The following is a 27,466-nucleotide window of genomic DNA, read 5'->3' on the forward strand; positions in this document are numbered from 1 at the left end:
TCCATATGATCAGAGGTTTCCATACATTGATCCGATTACAGTTGGGATGCAACCACTTGATAGTTTTGAAGTAGGCAGCAATAACAAAGTCAAAGTCAAAGTCAAAAAAATTTATTCATCGTACAAATATAAAATTTTCTGATGAACGTCAATTTTTACAAATTACTCTCCGTTCGGATAAGGGGGGGCTCTTTCTGTCTACACTACTTTCTGTCTAACACTTTTGTGCTTAGTCAAACTTACCAACTTTACTGACAATCTTTGAAAGGATTTAATAGGTGGTTTGTTAGTTTGATAAGGTACAAAAGTGTATTCGCCAACTATCAAGTTATTTGAACCGAACTGTACGTGCGATGCGAATCAGCTTCAATCCTTCCTCTGCGGTGATAGATAAACTCTAGTGTTTTGTGTGTCAATGATACGCTAAACGACCTACCCATTTAGGGTAGTTGCTTATTTTAGGTACTTGTTACAGTTTGTATTTATGTTCGTTTTAGGAAAAATATGGGGAAAGCTTAATTAAGTATCCAGGTGGAGACTCCTTCATTCATTAGCTATTTAATTAACTTAATTAGTTATAACAATAATGGACGGATCCGAAGAATGAATATTTTATATTACCTACTTACGTATATTTTTACTGGAATGTACCTACAGAGTGGGGATTTGTTAGTGACCTCCCCGCTGACAGATGAAGGGTGGGCAGTGGGTAGGTATATTTCACTTTACTATGAAGCAGAGGTATATTTTTTTAGCTATTTTTCAGTTTGTCCAATAATGACAGTTGTTCAGTATGAAGGGTGTTCACCTGTGGACGGGACGCCACTGATTAAACTCCCCCCTGTATACAGATAGGGCTAGCCATAGCCACCGATACGATAGTGTAATAAAGTCTAATCCTTATACCCCAGCAATAAAAACGAAAGCAATAAATAAAATCTGAAAGCGTAAATAAACATATAAAAACAGTTAACGACACGCGAACTCGCAACTAACTAAAACTAATTGAAACGTCAAATTGTGAATCGCATTTTTCACATCTACATCAACGTGATGTACGTAGCTATAGATTTTCTTGACTAGGATAATTATAATAAAGAGGAAGGACGTAGGAATGTCCTCGGGTTAGAAAGGGACGGGGGATTGTGTACTTGTGCTTATAGATTCGCTGAAAGCTTCAATATCCCTTTCAGATTTCAGTGTTGGAGAGACCGTGGAGTGGGACGCACGTCGCTGCGTTGCGTTGCGGGGAAAAAACCGCTTTTTTCCACATGTGTCAGTTCGCTTTCCGCACGGTTTTAGTTTAGCACGTTTCACGCGTTTATAGGACAGAAATGTGAGTTTGGAGAAGGAAAGAAGTTGCTGTAGGACCAGCAAGGATTGTGGTGTTTTTAACGGTGGTTATTCTAATAATAAACCATTAAATCTGCCGATCGTTCGATGGACGGACTGTGTTTGCATTGTTAACAGTTCTCATTGTAAATTTCCGTTGAGTGTTGTGCGTTTTAAAATGAGTTACAAAATGTGTTCAGTGTAAATTTAATTGCAACTGTTTTTTTCAATGTAGAAGCGATCCGCAAACAGGTGAGTTATTAAAACTAAGTATCTTCTTTTGTTTTTGAAGAGACTGCACGTAATATTTTGTGTTCGTTTACATTTCTAAAAAGCCCGTAATATGAATACATAATGTTATCAAATGGTTAGACGTAGGTACATACCAGTATCTAGTAGTTTTGTTTACTAAACCGATAGATATCAGCGCGCAAACATATGCAAAGAACGCTGCACAGAGTCTGTTTTATTTATTTTCGTATTAAAATAAGTGTTATGTTATTCCTCTATCAGTCAGTGCTTCCAATTAGGGTGGATTTATGTGTTTTTTTCCGCACGAATCCATTAATTTATCGTTTATCACTTTGTGAGTTTTAGAGGGTAGATTTTTGTTTTTATTTTGTTCTACCACATACCTACATTATGTAGTAACTGTTATACAGCGATAATATCATCATCATCATCATCATAAGCCGATAATCATCCACTGCTGGACATAGGCCTCTCCCAAGGAGCGCCACAACACTCGGTCCTCGGCATTCCTCATCCAACCACTACCGGCAACCCGCCTAAAGTCGTCAGTCCAGCGGGCAGGAGGGCGTCCCACGCTGCGTTTTCCTGTTCGTGGTCTCCATTCGAGAACTCTTCTACCCGATTATCGGTTCTACGACGATAATACGGTGTACTTAATTAAAAAGCTTAGGTACTCGCCTGTTGATCATGAGGCATGCATAAGATTCAAAATGTCACTTTCTGAGGAACTACAATTTAGACAAATGGGTACCTTTTAAGGTAAGCGCCCACCTTTCAGCATCGTACGCAACGGACGCATCGCCTGCAATATTCTTTGTATAAAATAAAATAAATAAATAATAATTTATTTCATAGCCAAACTTAAACTTAATTACAAAAAAACAAAGTTAACAAGCATAGATGTAAGCTACAAGCGTACTGTAAGCTGTATATATATGCATGAAAAATATGTCCCCTGATACTCAACTAGGTAAAAACCTGTAAGATGACGATGTACTTATAGAAATTCACACAAGTGGCATTTGCGATGCTGTTTCTCCGTACATTTATGAAAATCCGTTTGGTCCGATACTCGAGATACCGATACGTGGACGCTTACGTTTATAGGCAGCCTGTGTGGAACGAGTTCTTAGTAAGATAACATCCTAACTACTATTATAAATGCGAAAGTTACTGTGTCTGTCTGTCTGTCTGTTACTCTTTCACGCCAAAACTACTGAACGGATTTGAATGAAATTTGTTATACATATGGTCTAGACCCTGGGAAAGAACATAGGCTACCTTTTATCCCGGAATTCCCACGGGTAAACTTTTAAAGGCGAAGCGAAGCGCGGGGGCACAGCTAGTTTTAATATGTTTCAGGATTAAGTAAATTATGTTGGTATAATAACTTAATACACTCTAGAAACATAACTTTTTGAAGCTCTCATTTAGTCAGCTATAATGCAAATGCATCTGAGCGTACCTGGTATTTCCCAAGAGAGAGTACAACAGAGGGAAATTATACCGTATCCCTTTTAGCTAAAGTTGATATTCGTAACAGCAACTTTCCATGCTTCTGTACGCTACAAAATTGCAAACTTCATTATTTTGAAAACTAATTTTCTTTGAAGCATTTTTTTTTGTTTAGTTGGATGGTGTAGTGTATGTGGTGTGTATCTATCTACGTTATAATTATAAATAGTAGATACATGACACATGAGTGTAAAATAAATAATTATAAGGCCAAAAAATATGCAATTATTAAACTTACTTAGGGCTGATTTTTCAATAGTCAGATACATTGAGTATGAATGGTCTGGAGACGAAATAGGCAGACGTTCCCCTCTGGCGGGGTGGTAGGCCAAAAAGGCCCACCGATTTATAAAAACTAGTTGCAGTTTCAATTTTCACTAGACTCAATCTAGTTGGCAAAGCGTTCGTTTCATAGAAAATGATTTGTTTACATACTAAAATGACAGCTTCAATTCATAGAATATCCGGATTCCGGATTTGATCACAGATTTGGTCATGGTTTATTGTTATTAGCTGTTTCCTAGCAACCAATGTCAAAAAAATGCAATAGTGATGTACCGGTATGTAGATATGTATTAATCGACAAAAAAGGTCATAGTTGGGAAGCGTCCGTAGCCGAATTGGCTTCAGTAATCGTAACTGATCACTGAGGTTAAGCAACAACTGACACGGTCAGCCATTGGTAGGTACAGCATGGCATGAGTTACCGATTTCAAATGGTTCTTTTCTGGACGCTTCCGTGCTTCGGACGGGACGTCAAGCCGTGGGTCCCGGTTGCTGCTTCGGCAGCAGTCGTTAAGCCTAGTCAGAGGCCGCCCGAAGGGGCGGCTTGAAATCATCTGACCGTCGGGTTGCCCACTTACTCGACAACTTCAGTGCATCGTACTCATTCAAAAACGGCGATACGGCTCGCGACCTATCACGTGAGTATAAATGTACAGCGAAAAGCGGGTGACTTCGTTTATTAATCATTCCTAATTAAATTTAACTATACCTAATTAATTTGAAATTAGTATTTGTAACCCATGTTCTCGAATTCATCGATAACACTTATCGATAATTGTTACATCCATTGGCAAGAAAAATGAAGACACTGTGTTCATTATTAAATGTCACTTCACGTTACCCTTATTGCTGGGAATTAAAACTCATAATGATATGTCCCATGAGACATAATCATGGTAAACGGTAAAATTTCCCCCCGCAAAAATTGGCAGACTTTTTTGTATCAAGAAAGATCGCTATGGCGCTTCCCGAGGGTACACCCGAGTCCGCGTTGTTCTATGGTCAGATAAGTGATATCTAAAGAATAAAATTTTGCTGTCGTTGTTTAATGTTTGTAACATTCAGATGTGACACCAACAATTTTATTCGTCAGATAACACTTTAGTAGGTATCTGACTATTGAAAAATCAGGCCTTATCTACTTACTTAAAATTAAGGTAACTACATTTTCACTAGGTACATAGTATTGAGCAAAGTCGCTTTGGGCGTCTGTCTTTATTGAAGTGTGTATGCTTTGATCTTAAAACTAACTGTTTTGTACAAAACTTATTTTGATGATTCACATGTACGTACTCGGAATTGACACAGAATCTATAAATTGGTTCTCCAGCTACCTTGAGAATCGCGCTCAACATGTTGTAATTGATAACACAGATGGTTCTTTTACTATGTCCGAAAGAGAAGCACTAAATCGCGGTGTACCTCAGGGTTCTATTTTAGGGCCCTTACTGTTTATAATCTACTCTGCCGACTTAACTCATACTATAGCCGATTGCAAATATCACATTTATGCAGATGATACTCAGGTTTATATATCATTTGACCCTAAAGATACAAACTCTGCCATTCAAAAACTAAACAAAGATTTGGATAATATTAACGTTTGGGCAAATAAAAATACACTTGTCTTAAATCCTGCGAAGTCAAAATTTCTAATCTTAGGATCGCGAAAACAAATCTCCGCCGTTGAATCTTACGACTTTATTGTAGAAATACAACAGCAACCGCTTGAACGCGTCTGGGAAGCACGCAATCTCGGTGTGATTATGGATGCTGGTTTAAAATTTGAACATCATGTTAGCGAACTGGCTAAGGTTTCTTTATACAAACTAAAGCTTTTATACAGGATACGAGATTGCTTAAGTAAAGAATTGCGCGTAAAACTATGTGAGTCTCTGGTCTTATCGAAATTAAATTATTGTGATACACTATTCGGACCCTGTTTGCTTGAGAGTTCCAAACGCATATTACAACGAGTACAGAATGCCTGTGCTAGATTCTGTTTCAGCATTCCACCTAGAAAACATATCACTCCGTTCCTGAACGCTGCCAGTATGCTTAGGATGGAGGCTCGCAGACAGCTTCATTTTGCCGTTCTTTTATTCGGAGTAATTAAACAAGAAACCCCTAAATACCTTTTTGACAAACTGGGGCGCTCTCGTGAGCCACCCCTTCACTTTACCCGAGGATCCCTTTATATGATAAAAGTACCCAAGCATAAAACTCAGGCATTCCGCGGAAGTTTTCGATATTTATCATCTAAATGCTGGAATAATTTACCTCCACCAATTAGACGAGCTAAAACCAAAAGTTCTTTTAAATATCTTCTTAAAAAATACCTTCTATCCCTTCAAAAACTTTGTAATACGTCACATTCCGCAACATATGCCAAGTCATATTTATTATTTTGAATTTGCTTGTACCCCGTCTAAAACTGTCGTTTAATAATCTGTAAACTGTATGTCTATTTATTTTTATATTGTTGGTATGCATTACTATTCTTTTGGTATGTTACTTAACTGTGTGTGTTTACCTAGTTGTGTTAAGCCATCCTGTTTATTCTAAAATATAAATTAAGTATTATAATATTTTTTCACACTGCACCGAGCACGACTCGCGGCCACCTGATGAAAATCAGCGTCACAGGCTTCTGTGACATTATGTTGAGACGGTGACCATTTTGTTTGAGACACTTTGTAACCTAGTGTATTTTTTTTTTAATTTGTTTTATTTATATGTTTTGTGTCTTGGACGAAATAAATGCCTTTTTCTTTCTTTCTTTCTTTCTTTCATGTACTTAAGGTAATTCAGGAACTTAGGTAAGTAATTATTTTATCTATCAGGCCAAGCGAAACTCTCGGGAAAAACTATGTATGTACTATACAGGGTGTTACAAAAAGGGTATACTAAGCCGAAAGGGGGTGTCTCAGGGGGCCATTCTGAACAACTTTTGTTCTACACCCTGTATATAAGACAATGATAACCATTCGGAACTTCCTATCCGTTTCCCAAAATATCCATTCTCAAGACATCAGTTCCCATATAAAACAGTATTCAAAGCCGCGTTTAAAGCAGAACAATTTTTAAACAGATACAGATAACAGAGTTGTCCTATATAATGTTATTGCTATGCTAATAAGTCAAAATTGGTCCAGCCATTGAGGCGTGAAAACAAATGAGACAAACTCTGTTATTCGCATTCACAATATTCAATATTCTCGCAAAATTTTGGCCAATGATTATGTGAATGTTTTTCCTATAGAAATTTCCTTAAATTGTTTACCCAAATCAACGATATGTTAATACCTACTAGATGGAGTGTCAGTGCAAACGAAACGACTCGACAAATAACACCCCATTCTACTACTGAGCTCTTATTTTGAACTAGCGGTTCCCGCTACCTTCGCTTCGCCTTAAAAAGTTTTCCCGTGGGAATTCTGGGATAAAAAGTAGCCTATGTTTTTTCTCAGGGTCTAAACCATATACATACCGAATTTCATTCAAATCCGTTCAGTAGTTTTGGCGTGAAAGAGTAACAGACAGACAGACAGACAGACAGACACAGTTACTTTCGCATTTATAATATTAGTTAGGATAGTTGGGATTAGGATTAGTTCGGTTAGTTAGAAGATTCGTGACTTTATTCTGGTTAGTGCAAGTTTAGTACTTTTCATAACAACTAATGGTAAACTCGCACTAGTGCCAGAATTTTTGCGTGTCAGTTGCCTCCTAACCCCTTTATTCAGTGATTCAATGAATGGTTGTGATTAGGTTAAGCTCCAATTTCACAAAAGTCGGTAAAATCGTAACCAGGGAATGGTTGATCAATTATACGTCATCTCCATATTAAATTCTTGACAGACGTGTCAAAAGTCAAGCAATAATCCCTGGTTATGCTCTAACCCACTATGGAGAAATTGGCACTCAACTTCAAACAATTTAACAGTAAACAAAATGCGGGCTGTTTTTGCTTTATTTTTGTATGTGACAAACCATCCTGTTCGTATATTGTTAATCTAAGACCCAAATTAAGGAAGCGGCAATATCGGTAGGTTCTGGGGCTTATTTTAAAGTATTCTTCACCTCTATTTTCCTTTCCTCCGATATCAGTAAACGTTGGGCTGAAGTTACAGCGTCATGGGTACAGTGGTGAAACTATTTATTTATTTCAAATACTTATACATAGAATAGAATAGAATATTGCTTTATTGAACACCACATAAATCAGACACACAAAAAAAACATACTTATAGACTAGAACTAATGTACAATAGGCGGCCTTCTCGCTGAGAGCGATCTCTTACAGACCTTATATGTTGCGGAAACAAAGTGACAAATTACTTAATTACTTATTACTATAACAGGATACACCTAACACAATAATATAGAAAGTTATTTTTGCCTATATCCGACTGTGGCTGTAGCACTATAACGAGGAATATTCTTTGGTTCACAACTGCGTTTCACAACCCAACACAACTCGTCTAAATATGATGCGCCCGTTTTGACGAGAAAATTTAAATTTACTCTTGTTTTACTGAAAACGGAAGTGTCATCACGACCCATTACGTCCCCACTGCTGGGGCACGGGTCTCCTTCCAATGAAGGAAGGGTTTAGGCCTAGTCCACCACGCTGGCCAAGTGCGGGTTGGTGGACCCCAACACAAGCAAGCTTGTGCTGAGAGAGTTGTCGGGTAAGTGGGCAACCCGACTGTCAGATGTTTTCAAGCCGCCCGAAGGCCTCTGACTAGGCTTAACGACTGCTGCCGAAGCAGCAACCGGGACCCACGGCTTAACGTGCCGTCCGAAGCACGGAAGCGTCCAGAAAAGCACCACTTGAAATTGGTCACCCATCCAATGGCTGACCGTGTCAGTTGTTGCTTAACCTTAGCGATCAGTTACGATCACTGAGGCCCGCTCGACTACGGACGCTTCGGAAACGGAAGTGAATCCTAACTAATTGTTAAAAAACCGTATTTTATCGATCTATTATATTTATTAAAGGATAATCCGTTAAAAATCCATTATCAATCGGTATTTTATTTGTAAAATATATTAGCAATATCGCAGCCTTTATTGTCAGAACTATATAGTTCGCCTGTAAGTATTTATTTTATATAGATACCATATGTTTTGATTTAAAACTATAGGTCTACTTTACTACTATATTGTAGCAGTCTTCTTGTAAAATGTAAACTTAACACAATATCAAAAAGTTATTTGTGGGATATGAATGTGCGTCCACTCGCTAAAATTACAGCAGTAGGTATCTCTCGAGGCTTTCGGGCACTGATAAAGTCCACCATATACCATCGCCACTGTGGACCAGCGTGGTGGGAAATGGTCCAAGCAGGCAGTTTAGACCTTGGGGATATGCACAAAAGTTCCACTCGAGAGAGCCAGCTGCAGGTACTTACCTACACCCCCACAGATAATAGAATAGCATAAAATATAATACCATCGCCACTGTTCTACTAGAACTGTACCGTGGATCATTGGAATGCGCACAGCGTATCTCATTACAGGACCTTAAGACGTCTCTTATTTGCGTCATTCCAGTGATATACAGTTCAGTATACAGGGTGTTGCAAAAAGGGTATACTAAGCCGAAACCTACATGTGCAGCATGGTATATCTAAGCCCGAAACTGAAATCAGAATTTGAAAATTCGCCAAAAAAAAAAAGTTAATTTTCCATAGAAACTTTGTTGGTCACGTGACCTTTACTATGGAAAAAATTTTTTTTTTTTCGGGCTTAGATATAACATGCTGCACATGTAGGTTTCGGCTTAGTATACCCTTTTTGCAACACCCTGTATATCTAGTGCTGAACTATCTGCTTTGTGACTAAACTGAAGCAGAATGTTACAAGTTTGATTTATGTGATAAAGGAACTTTAAGCTTAAATGTATTGCTGCCTGCTTGCTTGACTAAGGGTGAGACAGACAGACAGACATAAGATTAGGCCTAGTTTCACCATACTCTGTTAGATCATTAACATCACTGTTACATCTGTCAGGAAATTGATGATGGACATGGCGTGTAATTTTATTTCAGATTACACTTACAATGTAACATGGGTGTTAATGATCTAACAGACTGTGGTGAAACTAGGCCTTAATGTTACTTTCTGCAACTCGGCACATCAGTTCTAATGGGTAGGTCATAATATTATCATAATATTAATTATATAATGTCTTATTATGTTGCCAATCTAGATAGATGTGATTTATTTGTACACAAACGAGATAGGTACGGTTACAGAACTTAAACCTCACGTTACGTACCTATACTTATGTACAAAAGGTGGTCTTATCTCTAAATGCGATTTCATCTCGCGTTGCACAGTTGTAATTTGTTAAAGTTCTGTTTTTCTATTGTATTGTTTTTCAAAAAGTCGGTATATTATTGTCTCACGGAATTAGCAACCGTTAAAATATTGATAAATCTATGTGTGTTCCTGTAACGTATTGTCACTATGACAAAGTCCCATCAGCGTAGCTCACGAGCGTGCAGTTCCCATGGAGAACCCTGTCACACTCACCTCTATTTATAGGACAAATCGATCGATACAATGTACGCTAAGGGCTTGCTTTATAGTGTTTGAGGAAGTGACAAGAGTAAGAATGTTCTAGTATTTACTAAAAAAAAACAAACAATCACACCTTGTACTAATGTACCTTGCGGGGTAGGCAGAGGTGCATTGCTGCACCCACTTTTCGCCAGTCTTATGTTTAGTCTAGGGGGCGGGCCTATTGCCATTTTATGGGCACACCCAAGACCCGAGAACAAATATCTGTGTTTAAACAAATATCTGCCCCAGCCGGGAATCGAACCCGGGACCTTCGGCTCAATAGTCAGGGTCACTTACCACTACGCCATTCGGTAGTATTTACTAGTACCTAATAATTGTTATCAGCATTAGTAGTGAAGTCATTTATGTCTAGTAAAGTGGGTACACTCATTACCTACTCATAACAGAAAAGACTGGCTTCTAGCTTTATGACGCCGTCTGCAATATTGAAGTACATTTGAAAGCACATCAGTATATTACCCACTAAAAACGTCAATGTTTTGTACAAAATTATACAGGGTGATGCTAAAAGGTAAGCTAAGACGAAAGGGGGTGACTCAGGGTGTCATCCTGAACAACTTTTGTTTTACAAGTTTTGAAAATTCAATGAAAAAAATAAAGTACCTACACATTTTGTGCAACATTCTATATATGAAATGTTAAAAAAAAATGGGGGTTAACATTAAATTTTGCAAGTGAAACTCTTTCATTGGTCGCGAGAGTCGCGAGTGTAAAATAAAAGAAAATAAATAATTACTGTTGTAGTAGTATTCATACAATACAATACAATACAAAAAAAAACCAAACATAAAAATAAAACAGTACAAAAACGCGACCTTATTGCTTATAGCAATCTCTACCAGACAACCTTTGGATGGAAGAGAGTGTGTCTATCTATATACGATTGTGAGGAATAGTTGTACTTACAAAGTTTCCTGTATCTCGCGTGCTATTTACTTTTCTATATCCCGGTAAGTCATTCGAGATTTATGAGGACAAACACATTAATAAAATGTTATCAGCTGTTCAGCTGTTATCTTGGTGTCTAGTATAGAAACAGCTAGTTAAAGTCAGATTCATTATTCAATATATAATATAATATGTGGGGTCATCTCACACACGGCCATCCGACCCCAAGCTTGGCAGAGCCTGTATTATGGGTATCGGACAGCTGATATTAATTATAAATATCTACACCCAAGACCCGAGTACAAATATCTGTCTAAACAAATTTTTGCCCCAGCCGGGAATCGAACCCGGGACCTTCGGCTTAGCAGTCAGGGTCACTAACCACTACACCAGTCGGCCGTCGAAATAAGAATACTCGAGAATCTCGAGATATTTGCAACTGTACGAGTATGTTGGGGGACATTCACCTGGTAACAGGAAAGTCATTAATAAAAATTTACACTGTCATTGGGAAGAACGTAAGTACGTCTAGTTCAACGTAAAAAGTTCACGTTTTTGTGTGTCATGCGTAACTATATGTATAATTGGATTTTGTCGGTGCTTTCTGAAAAAAAAAACAAAAAACCTTTCAACCTTTCAAGTTTCTTCAATCTAACATCGATGTAATGATAGCATAAAGGGAAGACAAAAGCTTAAAATAGGTTTTTTTTACCTCAAATTATATTATTCAAAAATTACACAGCGAAGCAAATCGTAACGGTATTTTTTTGATAAATTCAATGTCAGCCATTTAATACAACCTGTAAAAAGAGAGGAATAAAAAAATTACCTCTTCATCAAAGAACCTACAGGGCTAAGACAATGTTATTTAATAATTGAATTCTTTTCATTAAAACAGGCTCGCTTGATTAATGTTACAGGGAAAACAGAAGGAAATTATAGCGAACAGGAAAATTGGAAATGTAATTGTATTTTCAGTGGATATTAAAGATATCTTTCATTTACATAGAAAGAGTACAGTGTTTCAACAATGAAGTTAATGTTTAAGTAGTATATATTTTTATATGTATATACTTGCACTTATATGATTTTATCCGTCAGAGGACTAAGGATACAGACATAGCTGTCAAAATATGCAAGCTGAAGTGGCAGTGGGCTGGTCATATCTGCCGAAGAACCGATAACCGTTGGGGTAGACGAGTTCTCGAGTGGAGACCACGAACAGGCAAACGCAGCGTGGGACGCCCTCCTGCACGCTGGACTGACGACCTTAGGCGGGTGGCGGGTAGTGGTTGGATGAGGAAGGCCGAGGACCGAGTGTTGTGGCGCTCCTTGGGGGAGGCCTATGTCCAGCAGTGGATGATTATTGGCTGATGATGATGAATACTTGCACCACAACTACCTCACAATCGTATATAGACACACTCTCTTCCATCCAAAGGGTGTCTGGTAGAGATTGCTATAAGCAATAAGGCCGCCTTTTGTACTGTTTTTTTTAAGTTTTGTTTTTTTTTGTATTTTTTGTTCTTGGTGCAAATAAAGTGTATTGTATTGTATTGTGACTACGAAAGAGCGCGGAGTGTACCTACCATGAGTTAACTACGAAAGAAGTACAGTCTAACTACAGTATTCTGTTAAATATCGTAGACTTAATTTCTTTATTACTATAGTCAATCTACAAAGTCACAAATCTTCTAACCTAACCGAACAGATTGAAAATAAAAGCTCACTTGGAAAATGAGGTGTTATTTAATTTTATCGAGACGTTTTTTTTTTGCACCGAAACTATCTTGTTCGTTTATTACACTTTGAAAAACAATAAACAAACACGATAGAGTGTCGGAATACTCATACTAGGAGCTATCAAAGTTGGTTTTGCGAACTCTGATTGCGCTAAGACAAACAAATCTAGCATCTAATATTTGCAAAGCTACCTAACTACCTATGGAGTTATATTGAAGTGCCGTTTGACTCGTTAGGACTCATGGTTTTGAAGTTTTGGGACGGTAAGGTCATAGGACCAGTGAGATGACGCTATGTCGAAGGTCCTGGGTTCGATTCCCAGCTTGGGCAGATATTGATTATTGTTTATTTTTTAAATACAGATATTTGTACTCTATATAATATGTTCCTATCTAAGTATCTGTGTAGATATGTCAGCTGTCCGATACCCATATTACAGGCTCTGCCTAGTTTGGAATCGGATGGCCGTATGTAATATTAATAATGATATGTCCTCACATATCATTATTAATATTATATGTATCTACAGGGGATGCATATGGAGTGTAGACAATTTTGTCAAGTCTAAGCGGTCTGAACTAAAGCTCTGTTTAATGTAAATATGTAAATACGAAAAGCTCAAAGCTAAAAACAAAATCCCATTGGAAACCAGTTCAGCTCCTCAGCTATATTAGGTACATTCTGCATCGAAGCCTTCTGATAGATACAGCGTGTAAATGTGACATGCTCCCGATAGATGAAACTAGATGATCTTTACCTACTGGTCACACTGATCAAAGGTCCACAGTTGGTATGAAACTTTGCTAAAAAAACAATGTTGATGATCCTTTTTTGATTTATAAAAAGAAAGTACGGTGACAAGTAACATGACATTTTGACATATAAAATAACAAACTTTGAGATCAATAATAAAAGCTATTGAAGGAAGATCATTTCTATTTATTGTGAGATATTTGACCAATTCTCTACATTTGTGGTCCAATCGAGTCCGGCATGGACCGACCACTACGCCGTAGTGCTAGATTAAACAAAAATGAAGTAAGTGCTGACCAAGAAAGTAGGCCTGACGAGCAACAGCCGAGGGTGCCGTGCTCCGATCGATCATCGAGCGCGCGCTCCAGCGCCGCGACCATGCGCCGGCTGGCGGAGGCTCGGGCGGCTCGAGAGCTTGCCGAGCTGGAGGAGAGACGGCTGGAAACTGAACAACGGCACCTGGAAGAGCAACGACAGTTGGAGCAACGGCGCCTGGAAGAGCAACGACAGTTGGAGCAACGGCGCCTGGAGGCTGAGCGCGCAAGGATAGAGGCTGGACTAGAGGAGGAAAAGGCCCAAATAGAGGTCGAGGAGGTGGAGAAGGCCTCAAGTCGTGCCTCGCTTTCACGAGTGGAGAAGGCCTCAAGTCGTGCCTCGCTTTCACGAGTGGTACATTGGCTTAATCAAAATCACTCGCCCAAGCCTGAAGCGAATCGAAGTGACAAATTGCTAGGCCGCCTGTCAGCCAGAGACCTGCCTACGTTCTCTGGCGATGCACTCGAATGGCTGCGTTTCAAACACGCCTTCGAGTCGACGACTAGAATAGGCCAGTACTCGGAAGACGAAAACGTAGCCCGCCTACAGAGATGCCTGCGTGGAGAGGCGTGGGAGACGGTAGCGGCCCGCATCATCACCGTGTCCTCGGCCCAAGAGATCATGAAGACTCTCGAAATGCGCTTTGGAAGACCAGATCTTATAGTGCAGAAGATTATTGGAGAAATAAAGAAAATACCGAAGCTAAGTGGCTCTAGGACGGAGTTAGTGACGCTCGCGACTAAAGTTTCAAATTGTTTAGCTGCTATCACAGCGACCAACTGTTCAGATTATTTATACAGCCCGGATTTGGTAATGGAAATTGTAAATAAATTAACTGAGAACTTAGTTTATAGGTGGATAGATTATAGCGTTACCCAAGATGCCGCCCGCCGTCCGAAATTAGCCGCATTATCCGATTATTTGATGCGTGAGGCCGAACTAGTGTGTAGGGCTGGGGTAATGGAGCCGCAACTAAAGACTAAGACTTTTTCCTCAGGTTTTGGCCGTCATCCTGTGCTCGCGATGGTCGATGATTATTCCGATTCCGGTGCGGCCAATGCGACTAATGATTATTCCGATTCCGGTGCGGCCAACGCGACTAATATGGCTTCGATCAATGCAGTTTCCTTTCAGAAGCGCGGTGGGCAGACCGACACAACACGACCATACTGTCCCTTCTGCGAGAAAGATGGTCACGACTTGAACAGCTGTTCTCCATTTAGTTCTAGGTCTGTGGACGAGAGATGGGACTGGATTTGTAATAAGAAGCTGTGTTTCAAATGTTTCAGCCCCAAACATCGACGTGAGCGCTGCAGGTCCAGACGTCAATGTGCCACGTGTAGTCGTGGGCACCACACATTGCTTCATCGCGAAGACTGGCTAAATTGGACCAAAAGTAAGCAGTCTAATGGCGATAATGATAAAACGACTGAGACTACGGCCAACTTATGGACTAAACCCGAACAAGAGGGGCGGAGGTATGTAGGAGTCTTACCTGTCAATGTGGAGGGTCCTGCTGGTAGCGTCCGCACGTGTGTCATGATAGACGGGGGGTCTACCATAAGCTTGATAGACTCCCGCCTAGCTGAAAAAATTGGTGCAGAGGGTCCTCGCGTGAACCTTAATTTGCAGGGTGCTGTCGGCGAAACGAAAAGAGAGAACGATAGCCTTGCAGTTGCCGTGAGGTTACACACTTCTACGGGTTCCTTTTATTTGCCGAAAATACGTACTGTAGACTCACTCCGCTTGCCCACACAAAAGGTCGATAGAAAATTAATAGAAAGTTGTCTACATTTACAGGATGTGCCGCTAGAGGAGTATGATGGCTATCCGGAGATTCTAATTGGCCAGGATTATTTACAGCTGATATTGATAAGAGAGAACCGAGAAGGACGAGCGAACGAGCCTGTTGCTTCGCGGACTAACCTAGGCTGGGTACTTCACGGATTCGTATCATCTAGTTGTAAGGTAAACAAAGAATTCACAAACCATCTCCATCACTCTGAAGCTGACGTCGAATTACATGAATTGGTTAATGATTATTTTCGTGTCGATAGCCTTGGTGTAAAACATGAAGAGAATGATAAGTTTTCACCAGATGAACAGCGAGCTATGAGTATTCTCGACGCGAAGACCAGGAAGATCGGTTACAGATGGGAGACCGGGCTGCTGTGGAGATCGGATGACGTCGCTCTGCCGGAGAATAAAGGGAGCGCAGTGCAGCGACTGAAGGTGATAGAGAGGATGATGGACGTAGACCCCGCTTTCTCGATTGACTATTCGAAGCAGGTGGATAATTTACTGGAAAAACATTATGCAGAAGAAGTCCATGAAACTTTGGCCGGCCCGAGACTTTGGTACTTGCCACATTTCGGAGTACGCAATCCGTCTAAACCGGGAAAGCTTCGCCTAGTGCATGATGCGAGAGCAGAAACAAAAGGCATTTCTCTGAATACGGAGTTGCTAGCAGGCCCTGACCTTCTTAATTCATTAGTTGGTGTTTTGTTCCGTTTCCGAGAGAGGGCGGTAGCAGTTACGGGAGATATCAAAGAAATGTTTATGCGTGTCAAAATAAACGAAGAGGATCAGAAATCGCAACTATTTTTGTGGCGTGGGGTGAATAGAGATCAACCTCCCCGTACGTACAAAATGACTTCGATGATTTTTGGCGCGAAATCATCCCCGTGTACTGCTACGTACATTATTAGAAAGAATGCTGACCAATATGCTGAATCTCATCCGCGCGCCGTGATAGCTATTAAAAGAAGACACTATGTAGATGACTATTGTGATAGCGTGGACACAGTTGAAGAGATGAAGCAACTAGTAGCGACGTCACTGCGATTCACCATGCTGGTGGATTTGAGATAAGAGGCTTCGTATCGAATAAACCTGAATGTCTTCCTGAGCCAACAGAGACGCCGTCGGTTAGCTTATTGCAAACGGAGAGCTCTCAGCGTACCTTGGGAATGATATGGAAGCCACAGAAAGATGCTCTTGGGTTCGACCTGAGTTTCAAGATGTTGGAAGCAGACATTGTCGACGGATCACAAAAACCCACTAAACGTCAAATGGAGTGAATTCCTGATAGATTTAAAGTCGTGTGAAGAGTTTATGGTACCTCGTTGTTATGGTTTCAGTGCTTTCGATCAGTTTCAACTGCACGTTTTTGTGGATGCCTCAGAACAAGCATTTTCGGCAGTAGCTTACTTGCGTAGACACAACGGTGAGGTAGCCTTTGCAGCTGGAAAATGTAGAGTCGCGCAACGGTTAGCCGACGCGTTTTGGAAGCGATGGCTGCGTGAGTATTTGCCCACATTGGTTCCTCGACCGTCTCGAGTACAGGATTGTTTGTTAGTCGAGGGGTCTTTGGTTTTGGTGGCGGATCCATCTCTACCTAGGAATGTTTGGCTTAGAGGAGTGGTTGTTAAAGTTTTCCCTGGGCCCGACGGTTTATGTAGAGTAGCGGACATTCGGACGTCGGGCGGCATATTGCGGCGACCACTAACTAAATTAATAGTGTTAGGTAGCTCTGAATGAATTTATTTTGTACCTTTAATTTTATTTTGTATCTTTTTAAATTTATGTATTTTTTTTGGCCGGGAGAATGTTGATGATCCTTTTTTGATTTATAAAAAGAAAGTACGGTGACAAGTAACATGACATTTTGACATATAAAATAACAAACTTTGAGATCAATAATAAAAGCTATTGAAGGAAGATCATTTCTATTTATTGTGAGATATTTGACCAATTCTCTACAAACAATACAAAAGCTCGTATCTCCATACAAATATAAGTTTACACGTTACTTTTATTATGTACTACTCTTAAACAAATGAAGAAAAATCAAGTGGCATAGACAACAAAGAATAGAAACCTAGACGGTCTCCTTGCTGAAACAAAAGAAATATATAACGAGAGATTCAAATGCAATCTTCAGACTCATACTATGAATGCAAAATAGAACCGTAACACAACCCTTATCCCTTAAAATCCCCACTTTCTTAAGATAACCGTACAAAATCTGCAATCACTCTTCTGTAAGTCGCTTGGATCTCTTCATCTTCTACAATCCATTTATCATTCCCAATATCGTAGTACACTCACCAGTAATGAAAACGTTTCACTTACAAAAGGAGAATGGCCATTTCTGGCGCCATGACCCACCAGAGCAGCCATTGATGAAACATATACTAATGTGTAGCCCATGACTACATTATATCCTGGTGTAAACTTTATTACTATGAGGCATGGGAGAACGAAGAAATAGGTGCTGAAAGATCAAGTCTTTGTACTGTACTAGAAGTTTCCCTAAAGCAAAGTATCTTTTTTAAAAGTGGTTTAGATTTTTTAAACATTTTTTTGTCACTGAATAAAAATAGGTTTGGTTAGTAGTTGCAAAGCGGGTCAGATTTGGCCAACCACCGACACCAAAATCGGAGTCATTTAGAGTCCGATTGTTTCTAACATTTAATTTAAAATTCAGAACAAAATATTTCAATTTTTAGTTGGTAATAACCTGATGCGTCGTTAAAAATGTACTTCAATATTACAGACGACGTCATTAAGCTAGTTTTTTTTTCAATTTAGGAGTAATTTGGCGCTGTCTCTGTAACTTTTTGATTACTTGTGACTCCCATGAGTGTATAGACTTCGTTTTTTTAAGTACTACTTTAATACTGTTTACATTAAGTATAAATATTAGCGATTAGTTTGCAATGTAACCGTCGCTGAGATATAATAAACAAACAACGATAAACACATGTATTTATAATTCTCAAGTGTTTTCTCCAACAGTCAGACATTATGGCAGGCTACAGATGTGTTCATTTCAAGAGGTGTTTATTTTGAATACAAATCGTTATTATCATAATAAATGATTTATTGCGAAGTTAAAAGACGAAACTTTGGTACCCAGTAACCCATTCATTCCTTACTTAAGTGTGTACGATTTTTTTATGTCATTAACGTACCTACATGCTACATGTTAATTAATGGTTACTTGAAAGGTTACTGGGGTGTCAACTTCCTGTAAATGTATAACGAATTTTATCAAAATTGGTTCAGTCGTATCCCCGTGAAATAGTTATTTACCTAGGCCTTTCGTTTATAATATTAGTGTTATGTATCAATATAGGTATGTATGAGGTAGGTACCGGTAGTGAGCGGTGGTATCTCAGTCGCGTAAGCGCCCGCTTCTCACGCAAGAGATGCGGGTTCGAAATCCCGACGCTGACATGTACCTTCCAATGAGTTCTTTTAACTTAAGTACAATGTATACCATCCTAAGCTTGGACCATTTCCCACCACGCTGGTCCACTGCGGGTTGGTGGGTTCACATATCTAGATATGTGAACCTACTTAGGAAGGCAGTTTAGACCTTGGGGATATGCACAAAGGTTCCACTCGAGAGAGCCAGGTGCAGGTACTTACATCCCCACAGAGAATAGAATAGAATAGAATAGAGGTAGATACCTTTATCATCCATTTCAATTAAAAAATCCTATTTGTTTAAAGTTATTTCTGCTGAAACGTGGTTTTTTAAAACTCCAAGCGAGCACAAGTTAATCCTCGCAAAAAAATTGCCATGTCAATATCAGGAACGGACAGAAAAAACAAAACACTTCCAAAATGGCGGATCCTATTAGTAGAAGTCAACATCAAAGGAACGATACGATGTACAAAAGACCGATAACGTTAGCGATGCAAAGTTAGCACTGTATTCCACACTACACAATCTATACATATTATACAACTCACTCGTTTTAAGGGTGTGATTTCAGGTATTTTGATAATTAAATTATATCCATTTTATTTCGGGCATATTTATATAATTCATGTAAAAAAACAAGAGATCACAATATAGGTACTTACTACTAGACTGTATTTTTTTATCAACCAGTGAATTTCAAAAGAATAGAATAGAATAGAATAAAATTTTATTTCAGACCACGTCCATAAAACTTTGTAACAAAACATAACATATGAAAACAAACAAATACATAACATATGAAAACAAACATACAAAACTTAATACTAATAAATACTAAGTAATCTAATGTTGACAACACAAAAAAAAACGTTTTCAAAAATCTACGTTTTGCCGTTGCGACACGTCGTGACACTTTTTTTGTTTTAGTAATTGGCATCCCACTTTTATATGAATTTACTATCATTATTTATAATTGAATTTGTACACTATTTTGTAACGACATAACACACATTCCATTTCGATTATTAAATATCTATAAACCATCTATCTATATGGCGTTGAATTCATGCTGTTACTCGTATATTTGTGGAATTTCTGCGAATTTTCAATTTGCTCGGTCCATTTTTGCGAAACGCCGATAGCCTTGATACGTCAAAGCGAGTGAAACCGAATATTCTGGAAACCGGCGGGGGTGGCAGAAATTTGGTAAATAAGCCCTGAAAATGAAACCTCGTGTCCACTTCGGTGTGATTAAATGAAAAAACTTAAATTATAAATTGTGTACGTACCAACGAAGGTTGACAACAAGAAATTACTCTACACAGGGTGTTGCAAAAAGGGAATATTAAACGAAAAAAAATGTTTACTTTCCATAGAAACTTTGTTGGTTACGTGACTTTTTACTATGAGAAGGTTTTTTTTTTTGCGAATTTTCAAAACTTGTAGAACAAAATTGGTTCAGAATGAACCCCTGAGTCATCCCCTTTCGGCTTAAAATGGTATACCTTTGTGCAACACCCTGTAGGGTATTCGGCACATGGACCTACAATTTTTTAGGTGATAGAAGAGTATTTTGTTCTTTGAGACCTATGTCCAAAACCCAAAAGTTAATGAAATATTTTTTTTCTACTTTTTCAATATAATATATAGTAATAGTTACGAGTACATTTAAATTTCATATAATTTAAGTTGTCAGTGTAAAACTTATAACACCCCTTATGATGCGAAGCTTAGTCTATTAACCGGCATTTATCACATTTTCGCCAGACCTCATGCCACCCATAAACTTTATCAGAACATAAAACAAGTACTTTCAAATTAAATATTTTAGTAGTCGTAAAAAATCATTTTACCAAAGTCTATAAAAATGAATAAAGTACAGGTGTTACTGAACAACTTTTGGAAATTCATGAGTTTCTAGTTATGGAGAAACAAGTTTTTGTACAGTTTAAACTATCATACAATTTTTGCAACACCGTTTTTAACTATTTAGTAGTATGAGTGAGGATAATTAGTAGTATACTATTATACTACCTGCGCAGCGATCACAGGATTCGATACTATTTTCGAATCTACACAAACATATGGAAAAACAAATGTCACTTTTGAAACTGTCAAATTTGCCTTACATTTTGACAGTGTCAGTTGACAATACTGTTCTTTTTCCATATATTTATGTAGTTTTGAAAATATGTAGTTTCGAATCCTGTGATCGCTGCACTGTACTTATGTACACTTGTTAATAAAACTTTTAATTTGATATAAACTTTATCTATTATTTTATGCAAATCGTCAATAGGGGTAGAGTAGCCTTCAAACACTATAAAATGCTCGCGATATGGCAAAGATATTAATATGTAGGGAGTATCACAACTAACTATTACTGGATTTGATTCCCAATGGCATTCTGAAATATATACTTGGCGGCCGATACTTATAATAATAATAATAATAATAATAATAAACCTTTATTTCAGGCATCAGTGGCCCATATTATAAACTAAACACATACATTTTAAATCATACAAAATAATAAATAATTATAAAATTTAACTAACTTAAACTCTAGCACTATTAATAGCAGGGAATTTAATAGTCTTTTTCGCCTCCCTGTAACGACGGAAAACGATTCCCGCAGGCCAGAAGTCCTTGTTCAGTAGAACCTTCTGCTGGTCGGCGGGAACCCGAAGACGGAAGGACTTGAATGTTTAACATATGTATAATATGGTTGTTTTATGAGATATTAATTAATTTAAATGTTTATTATTCTTTTAAGCAGATACATAATAATAATAATAATAATAATAATAATAATAATAAAAAACGTTTATTCCGTGCCATCGCACACACACAGAAAAAAAAAAGAAAACATAATGAAAAACAGTAATAAATGAACACAAAGAAGACATTATGACTAAACAAAAGAAATAAATGAGAGGATATGTGTGCGTTGTCTGGCACCGAAACGGACGGCGGCTCAGCTAAGGCGGTAGAAGATAATATATTACCTACTACCGCGCTGATTTTCAGCCGCTTCCCTTTATGATGCCACTGACGTAGTATTGAATATTTATGTATAAATAGGTAGTTATGGCAAGTGCACGGCCGGCAGCTGTGAACCAAGGTCACCCGGGGTACTTCACACGCATAAGCGGTTCGTGTTTTCAGCGGCCCCGAGTGCCTCACGCGGCAATGTATTTTGGTTTACAAATAAAGAGTATTCTATAAATCCTTTCGAATGAGCACTAGATTCATATTTAATTTTAAGTTGTGTTTCGTGAAATTGTTTCAGTATTTTTAGTTTTTTACCTTTTTATACATCTCTTTGACGTTCAGCAGGAGCAAAAGCATAGACAACTTTTTAGTGCATATTTTTTTAACAGTCGAGTTTTAAAAAAGATCTCTAATATACACGAAAAAATGCACGTAAATTTTATTACAAAACCCTGAATATACTCATTGTTCTTATTGTTACATTCAAATGGGATTACATAACCCAGGAGGTGGGTCTAGCTTGGCAAAAAACATCCAAACGAAAGCTGGAAAAAAATGTTTATTTAACCAAAATTAACACAAGTTACCTATCTTTATAAATGTTGTGGATATAATTTACTAAGCTACTTAAGTATTAAGTATGATAATTTTTCCTATTTGGTTGTCTGGAAGGGATTACTTTTTAGTAATACCTAAGGCTGCTGATTGTACAATTTATTTTCTGTTCTATGTTTGTGAAATAAATTACTTAGTATGATTAAAGCTAAGCGTCCAACTTTCGACATCGTACGCAACAGACGCATCGTATTCAGTATTCTTTGGATAGAAATTCACACAATTGCGTCCACTTCATCGGCATTTCCGACGCCGTTTGTCCATACATTTAAGAAAATCCGTTTGGTCCGATACGTACGATACCGATAGGTAGATGCTTACATTCGAGTCGCGTGATGGCAGCAAGCGCCCCAGCCCATCTAGTATAGGTTTGATAGTTTATCGAAAACTATAAAAGTATACGTTTTCTCGCATAAAAAGTGGCGTCTCTAGCGGAAACTATGATTAAACTTATGACGGATTATGTATGCAGATGACAAAAGGAAACCTAAACTTTTTTCGTTTTCAAAAATTGCAAAGCCCGTACTAGACGGTCAGAAGTTTTTTTTGTAAGCTAGAGAACCCCCTTGGGCCGCATCGTGTAATATTCATGAGTTCCCAACACATATTTACCATTCAATGGCGACCTGAAAATTCAGAGCTTATTTTGGGGTTCAAAATGAAGTAAAAAAAACTCCGTCTCACCGTTCAATCAATGAAACACAAACGTGAATTTATTGATTTTATATATACCTACCTCGTTTCAGCTAAGATGATTCCTGTGACGTCATAGAGTTTTACGGTTGATTTATTGTATGATTCTTAGGGCTGATTTTTCAATAGTCAGATAAAAGTTATCTGTGGAATAATTCTGATGCTATCAAATCCGAATGTTTGTATTAGACAGTGACAGCAACAATTCTATTCCTCAGATAACATTTATCTGACCATTGAAAAATCTGTCCTTTTCCAATGAAATAAATATAACTATATAATTCTCACAGATTTCGCAATAGTGTTTGTGCGTAATTCGGAACATTGTGACTTCTCACAGGCTCATCTGCTAGAACTTTCAAAAGTCGCGAACTTTTTTGCGAATTTTCAAAAGTCGTAGAGCAAAAGTTTTTCAGTATGATCTCCTGAGTCAACCCTTCTCATTTTACTATACCCCTTTTGTAACACCCTGTACATAATGATAAACAAAACATAATACACTCACGGGCGATGAAAATTTTCTATTCAGAAAATCACCAAATTAGTTACTCCAAAACGGAACGGATTAGTTACTAAAAAACTAACTTAATGACGTCTTCCGCAATATTTAAGTAGGTACGCATATACAGTATATTATTACATACATAGTATATTTAAGTATTTCACGGTTCATCAGAATATAACCAACTAGAAACATAAATATTTTGTTTAATTTTCCTGAAAAAATTGGGGCCATTTGGTGTCTGAATTTTGTTTAAGTTGAACTGTTTCTTTGCCCGTGAGTAAAATAATAATAATAAAAAAACTAAATATACTTTTTACACATTAGTATGATAAAATGGCTTGTAACAAATTGTTGTTTTCATTTTCATGTTAAATTAATTGTATTGTTCAGCTTCAGTTTAAAACTTTTGTCGTGAAAAGTCTTAAAAGCTGTCTAGAGAGATCCCAGTAGTAAAATGCATAATTTATTTACTCACAAAAACTTTGTAAGTCTGTGTCCCTATTACGTAGGTAAGTACCGTACATATTTTTTTAATGAATATTCTTCATGGTAGGTACGATACTTTATCTATTAATATTAAATTAAAACGTAAAACACTTAAAAAAACCAGAAGAGCTTTTTGGTTAAGCACTTTTATTTTTATGGTGCATGTTCTTGTATATTTCTCGTAGTAGACATGCATATTATTCACAATAATAATATTATGTAAAAATAATGCTCATAATTCAAGAAATTATGTACCACCCAAGGACAAAAACAACAACAAATTTTGATATTTGATTGTTAACACACATACACACATACTCACGTCTTGTACTACAGTACTCCCTTGCGGGGTAGGCAGAGGTGCATTGCTGCACCCACTTTTCGCCAGAGTGTTATGTTAGTCCCAATGTAATAGGGGGCGGGCCTATTACCATTTTACGGGTGATTGTTAGGCCCGGGTCTCCTATTTACGCCGTAGGTCGCGTCCAGCGTCACGCCGTAGGCCGCGTCACGATGCTCACTATAGAAATGTACTGATGCGGTCTCCCTCACACGCCGACGTTGGCGCGTAGACGCCGTAGGTAGGCCGTAGGACGTTGATAGAAACGTTTACGTCAAAGTCGGACGCCGCATATAGCATAAAATAGGAGACCCAGGCCTTACAAGTTTGATTTATGTGATAAAGGAACTTTAAGCTTAAATGTATTTCTGCCTGCTTGCTTGACTAAGGGTGAGACAGACAGACATAAGATTAGGCCTAGTTTCACCATACTCTGTTAGATCATTAACATCACTGTTACATCTGTCAAGAAATTGATGATGGACATGGCGTATAATTTTATTTCAGACTAACAGACTGTGGTGAAACTAGGCCTTAAGAGGAGAGTATAGCACTTGTTCGTCCATACAAAAAGAGAAAACGTTTTACTACCTCTAAATATTATCCAATCTTCATGATTTTTTTGTATGTTATTGACACAAGTAATAACTAGGTTTATAGCTTTTTCTTTTTTCGATATTGTTTATAGATTCAAAATTATAGGCACCTCAAATAACGTAATTTTTGTGTATTGAATCAAGCCGTTCGATGAACAATAACAATGTATTTTTTTAAAAAAAGCGAAACCTATAAACCTAGAATATATTATGCTGAAGCGATTGACACCAAAATCTAAGAGATTGCTTAATATTTAGTTAGTGTAAAACGTTTTCTCCCGAAACCAGATTTTCACTAATATAAGAAAAGTACCTATTGTCAGTTGCGTGCAGCAGTGCATCTCTATCGCACCCGTGCCCGGGGCATGAGAGCGCAAGCGATAAAAAATCTTTTCCTAAATACCTATTTCGCTAGAATCGCGAAGGTATACTCTCTCTTAATGTTACTTTCTGCAACTCGGCACAGCAGTTCTAATGTGTAGGTCATAATATTATCATAATATTAATTATATAATGTCTTATTATGTTGCCAATCTAGATAGATGTGATTTATTTGTAGACAAACGAGATACGGTTACAGAACTTAAACCTCACATTACCTACCTATACTTATGTACAAAAGGTGGTCTTATCTCTAAATGCGATTTCATCTCGCGTTGCACAGTTGTAATTTGTTAAAGTTCTATTTTTCTATTGTATTGTTTTTCCAAAAGTCGGTATATTATTGTCTCACGGAATTAGCAACCGTTAAAATATTGATAAATCTATGTGTGTTCCTGTAACGTATTGTCACTATGACAAAGTCCCATCAGCGTCGCTCACGAGCGTGCAGTTCCCATGGAGAACCCTGTCACACTCACCTCTATTTATAGGACAAATCGATCGATACAATGTTCTCTAAGGGCTTGCTTTATAGTGTTTGAGGAAGTGACAAGAGTAAGAATGTTCTAGTATTTACTAAAAAAAACAAACAATCACACCTTGTACTAATGTACCTTGCGGGGTAGGCAGTGGTGCATTGCTGCACCCACTTTTCGCCAGTCTTATGTTTAGTCTAGGGGGCGGGCCTATTGCCATTTTATGGGCACACCCAAGACCCGAGAACAAATATCTGTGTTTAAACAAATATCTGCCCCAGCCGGGAATCGAACCCGGGACCTTCGGCTCAATAGTCAGGGTCACTTACCACTACGCCATTCGGTAGTATTTTCTAGTACCTAATAATTGTTATCAGCATCAGTAGTGAAGTCATTTATGTCTAGTAAAGTGGGTACACTCACGATAAATGAAAAAATGTACAGTGACAATGGCACCAAATTACCTACTCATAACGGAAAAGACTGGCTTCTAGCTTTATGACGCCGTCTGCAATATTGAAGTACATTTGAAAGCACATCAGTATATTACCCACTAAAAACGTCAATGTTTTGTACAAAATTATACAGGGTGATGCAAAAAGGTAAGCTAAGACGAAAGGGGGTGACTCAGGGTGTCATCCTGAACAACTTTTGTTTTACAAGTTTTGAAAATTCAATAAAAAAATAGAGTACACATTTTGTGCAACATTCTATATATGAAATTTTAAAAAATGGGGGTTAACATTAAATTTTGCAAGTGAAACTCTTCGAGAGTCGCGAGTGTAAAATAAAAGAAAAAAAATAATTACTGTTGTATCAGTATTCATACAATACAATACAATACAATACAATACAATACAAAAAAACCAAACATAAAAATAAAACAGTACAAAAACGCGACCTTATTGCTTATAGCAATCTCTACCAGACAACCTTTGGATGGAAGAGAGTGTGTCTATCTATATACGATTGTGAGGTATAGTTGTACTTACAAAGTTTCCTGTATCTCGCGTGCTATTTACTTTTCTATATCCCGGTAAGTCATTCGAGATTTATGAGGACAAACACATTAATAAAATGTTATCAGCTGTTCAGCTGTTATCTTGGTTTCTAGTATAGAAACAGCGGGTTAAAGTCAGATTCATTATTCAATATATAATATAATATGTGGGGACATCTCACACACGGCCATCCGACCCCAAGCTAGGCAGAGCCTGTATTATGGGTATCGGACAGCTGATATATCTATACAAATACATAGATAGATACATATTAATTATAAATATCTACACCCAAGACCCGAGTACAAATATCTGTCTAAACAAATTTTTGCCCCAGCCGGGAATCGAACCCGGGACCTTCGGCTTAGCAGTCAGGGTCACTAACCACTACACCAGTCGTCCGTCGAGATAAGAATACTCGAGAATCTCGAGATATTTGTAACTGTATGCTGGGGGACATTCTCCTGGTAACAGGAAAGTCATTGAT

The 27,466-nt window shown here is 38.0% G+C and overlaps 1 protein-coding gene across 1 annotated transcript in view; it reads left to right on the top strand.

The window, feature by feature from the left end:
* Positions 1-1,153: 1,153 nt before the first annotated feature.
* Positions 1,154-27,466, top strand: part of LOC105381300 (diacylglycerol kinase 1) — a 122,988-nt gene continuing 96,675 nt past the window's right edge. The window contains exon 1 of the mRNA XM_048633137.1: positions 1,154-1,584. The gene's annotated coding sequence lies outside the window, so the exon portion shown is untranslated. The remainder of the gene's footprint in view (positions 1,585-27,466) is intronic.

This window comes from Plutella xylostella, chromosome 2 (assembly GCF_932276165.1).
Source record: "Plutella xylostella chromosome 2, ilPluXylo3.1, whole genome shotgun sequence".
NCBI lineage: Eukaryota > Metazoa > Arthropoda > Insecta > Lepidoptera > Plutellidae > Plutella > Plutella xylostella.